Below are 4,628 nucleotides of genomic sequence, written 5' to 3' on the forward strand. Positions count from 1 at the left end.
TTCAAACTATGCTTATTCATACCACACATGCATATAGAGAATATAAAGACAATCATGCAAAATAAAGTACTGGAAACAAAGGAGAGGAAAAGGAACTTTACACCCTTGTAGTCTATCTTCTCTATTGTTGTCATTTTCCTCTTATTCTTCCCATTCCCTTGCCAAACTTAGAATGCTTGCTCATCCTCAAGCAACAATTAGAACAATGGCTATGGGGCTAAGATGGATCATGAATGTCTTATACAATGAAATGTTAGTAGCACGTGTATTTTAAGCAAGCAAAATTAAAGATAACAATCAAGGCACAAGAGACAGAGACATTTTGATTGCATAGATAAGAAGGTGTGCACAATACATTGCATAAAAAGATAAGTGGCACACCAAACTTAGTGTGACACTTTCACTTGGAATTAATGCAAGTATCTTGTAAGAATTGGAATCAAATTTTGTTGCATAGCAACACCAAACTTAGAATGAAATCATATGTCAATTTATTTAAATTAAAACTAAGCAAATGAAACTGTTATTTGTTAAGTACAATCACCAAGTCAAGAATCTGTCATGAATAAAGCTCTCTTGGTGATGTATTAACAAACACAGTGAATAAGCAAACTAAAATGAAAGCATTTAAAAACAAAAAAAAAATGACTAAAGAAAGTAGAATGAAAAAGTGTCAAATTAAAAGAGAGAAATAAAATTGCAGAGGCATTATGATTATGCAGACAAGTAGTGTTGCTTGAATGAATTGCATAGAAAATAAGTGGCACACCAAACTTAGAATATTGGTGTGTCACTTTCATTTTTGATTTGATGCAATCATCCAAAAAGATTAAAAACAATTTGTTGCAAGGCAACACCAAACTTAGAATGTAACCATATGCCAATGTATTGAATTTAAACAAAGCAAAGAAAGAAAACAAAGCAGAGAAGAAATGTTACCTACGGTTGGGTTACCTCCCAACAAGTGCTCTTTTAGTGTCATTAGCTTGACATGTTGTTCTTCACTTTCTTCCTCTTCTTCCATCTTGTTAAGAGGAATGACCTCAAGGGAGGAGAAGATTTAGCTACTGTCCCTTGTCTTGGCCTTTCCTCAGCAAGCTTCTTTTTGCAAATGGCTTGATTGATCTTGCTTGCTGGCTTAGGGACAAAATTGGTGCTCTTGCTAGTTGCCTTCACTTCTTTGGATTCAAGACTTGGTGGTTGTGTGATTGTTGGAGTGTTTTCTTCATTAAGAGCTTCTTGCAATGGTGGTTTTGTGAGCTCTTCCTCTGTGCACTTCTCCATTTCACTTGGGTGTGAATTCTCTTGAATGACTTCCTCACTTTTTTGTTCCTCCACTCCTTTCTTTGCACTCAACATTTGACTTAATAGTTCTTTTATGGAGGAGGTTTGTTGTTCTTCCTAAGATTTCTTCATCTCCTCTTCATATTTTTTTATCGCAGATTCAAGGGAAGTTTGTGAGGGTTGTGAATGTTCATGTTCCTTTGTCACCTCAAGTGCAGTTTCATTTTCAACCACCTCATTCTTCATTGGAAGTTCACTTGATGCAGTAGCCTCCTCATCTTGCTCTTCCACTTTCTCCCTTGCACTTAACATTTGGTTTACCATCACTTCTATATTTTTGAATGAATTCTCTTGCTCGTTCCAGGATATCTGTGCCTCCCTCTCATATTTTTCAAACATGGTCTCAAGCTTTGAGAGGCTTTGGCTCGTGGAAGTTTGTATTGAGGCATATTTAGATGATGATGAATTTTCAAATGTAGAAGTGGGAGGTGAGGTTGGACAATCTCTCATGTGAGTTGACTGCTCAGAATTTGCAGTTTCTTGGTAATACTCCCAACCACCATTAGAATAATGACTTGAATTATCTTGTGGTGGAGGGAAATATTCCATATGGTTTTCTTGCTCATCTTGTGTCTCTGAAGCAAATCTCCATGGATTGGAGTGCTTAGAATTTGTATTTTCTTGGTGATATTCCCAGCCACCATTAGAAATTGGTGATGGTGGGTAATATCCCATAAAATTTGTTTGATCATAAGATGAGTTGAACTCCATTTGAATTTTGGAAAACACAACACCAAGGAAAATTGAAATTGCTCATATCAGAGATGAGAATTTCTTAGTGAGGCAAAAACTCAAACACCTTGGTTTCAATCTAAAACAGAAAACAAAAATAAAAAAATGCTTGATCTAGACTTCTCACCCACTTAATCATTGTTGATCTAATCAATCCCCGGCAACGGCGCCAAAAACTTGATGGGAAAAATTTGGAAAACGAACGAATTCCAAATACCCAAAACTCACCGGCAAGTATACCGGGTCGCATCAAGTAGTAAAACTCACTTAGAGTGAGGTCGTTCCCACAGGGATTGATGGATCAAGCAACTTTAGTGGGTGATTAGTTTAGTCAAGCTAATATTGAAGTGAATTGTGTGAATTTGTAGCCAACAGAAGGTAAATGACAATGAATTTAAAGTTGCAAAATGTAAATTGACAAGTAGCTTAAAAAGCAAGAAATATAAATTGCAAGAATCTTAAATGACAAGAAATGTAAATTGCATGAAAAGTAAAGGGGCTGGGGTGTTTGAAATTAAAGAGAGCAATAGATCACGTAACTGGAAATTTAAAGTGCAGGAAGAATAAATTAGGGACAATGTGAGCAGAGAAGTAAAATTGCAGTGAATAAGAACTTAGAGCAATTGCAGGAAATGTAAATTGGAAGTAATGCAACAGAAAGTAAAAATGCTTGGAGAATTTTAAAAACAGAAAAGCAATGCTTAATTTGCAGCAATTTAAAGGTGCTTCAAGATCTCAGGAGTGGAAGAGACTAGATAACAAGTCTATATCTCAAATCCTTCCTTGATCCAACAAGAACAATTGCAAAAGAAATAAAGAAAAGTAAATTGCAGAAGGAGTAGAAGAAGAAGCTGCAGATGGGGAATGAAAACAGAATTCCTTCCAATCTCAATCCAAAACTTCAAGACAGAAAAGAAAAATAAGAGAGAAAGCAAAATGAAAACTAAAAAGTGCCAAACTCCCTATTGGAGCTAGCCTCCTTTCTAATCGAGCTCCCTTTTGAAAATGAGAGTGATGCCTTTATATAGGCTTTTTACAAAATGAAAATAAAATGAAATTGAAATGAAAAACAAATTAAATGAAAATCCTAATTCTAGCTTGTTCTTGTGCCTTTGAGTGATGATGTGGGCTTTGCTTGCTTTGGATTTGAAGAGAGATGGGTTTGGTTGGCCTTGATTTAATTTGGTGAAGAATTGAATTTAAATGGAATTTTGGTTGAGTTTTGGCCCAAGTGCATCTCCCAGGGGACGGCTCAGTTGGAAAACCAAACTGAACACTCCAATGCCTTGTTTGTCCAATTTTGTGCGTGCGTCCCAGCCTTGGCCGTGTCCCATTGTACGCACAAGGCTTGCTTGGTGCCTTTGGTCCGTGTCAAAATGTGGGAAAAAGGGGGGAAGTAGCGCTCAGTTGGGAAAACCAACTGAGCTCCCCTTGTGGCGCCTTGCTTTTGTCTTCAAGGTCCCAAGTTCAACTCTTGGTGGAAGAAGTTTTGTGAGCCTTTTCCTTGAATTTTCTTGAGTGGGAGCCCGATAAAGCTCAGTTGGGAAAGTGAACTGAGCGCTCTTTCCTTGCTTTCCTTGTTTTCCTTGTGTCTCCCCCTTCGAGCCTTGGTGAAAGCATTGGCTGATCTTTTTGCTTATTTTTGGCCCTCAAAGATGCATTTTACTTGTGCCTCAATTTCATGCTAAATATAGACTATTATACATCTTTGGAAAGCTATGAATGTCAGCTTTCCAACGCAACTGGAAGCACATCAATTGGACATCTGTAACTCAAGTTATGGCCCTTTGAAGAAGGCATGGTCATGCTGTAAACGCCCAACTTTTAACTTAGCGAAATTTCTTGCCTCCAAGCACATTTTTCTTGTACGGCAAAGCTAAGTTCACTTAGTGAACTGAGCTTTGTGTGCTGATTGTTCATGCTTCCTTGATTTGGTTATGGGTCACGCTTTTAAAAGCGTGGCCTAAGGCTCCAAGGTGTGCTCCAACTTCAAAGTGTGCCCCAAAGCTCTTTTTTTCTCCTTTTTAGCTTATTTTGTGTTTTTTTTACTTCTTTTTCTTCTTATTTCCTACCAAATTTATAAAATTAAAAGATCAAGGAAATATACCATTTAAGCATAAAAGAATGCAATATTTAAGCACTAATTATCAATTTCTTGTATGAAAAAGCATAGAAAAAGATGACATGATGACATGTCATCATGCAGGCAGAAGATAAATTACTGGACTTTATTTTATTTTTCTAAATTATTATAATTATACATTATTCATTAAATGCTAATTGTAATATAATTGTAATATTGTAATATAATTATAATAAAAATATTTTTCTAAAATAAATTTAGAAGAGAGAATAGTGCTTTTATTTTGGAGGAAAAATAAATTCATGAGAAATTGACATCTCACTTTTATTAGTTGATAATGTATTAAATATTAATTTTATATAATTATAATAAAGATATTTTTCTAAAATAAATTTAGAAGAGAAAATAGTGATTTTATTTTAGAGAAAAAATGAATTCATGAGGAATTGACACCTCACTTTTATTAATT

The sequence above is a fragment of the Arachis ipaensis genome, chromosome B10, assembly GCF_000816755.2.
Source record: "Arachis ipaensis cultivar K30076 chromosome B10, Araip1.1, whole genome shotgun sequence".
Taxonomy (NCBI): domain Eukaryota; kingdom Viridiplantae; phylum Streptophyta; class Magnoliopsida; order Fabales; family Fabaceae; genus Arachis; species Arachis ipaensis.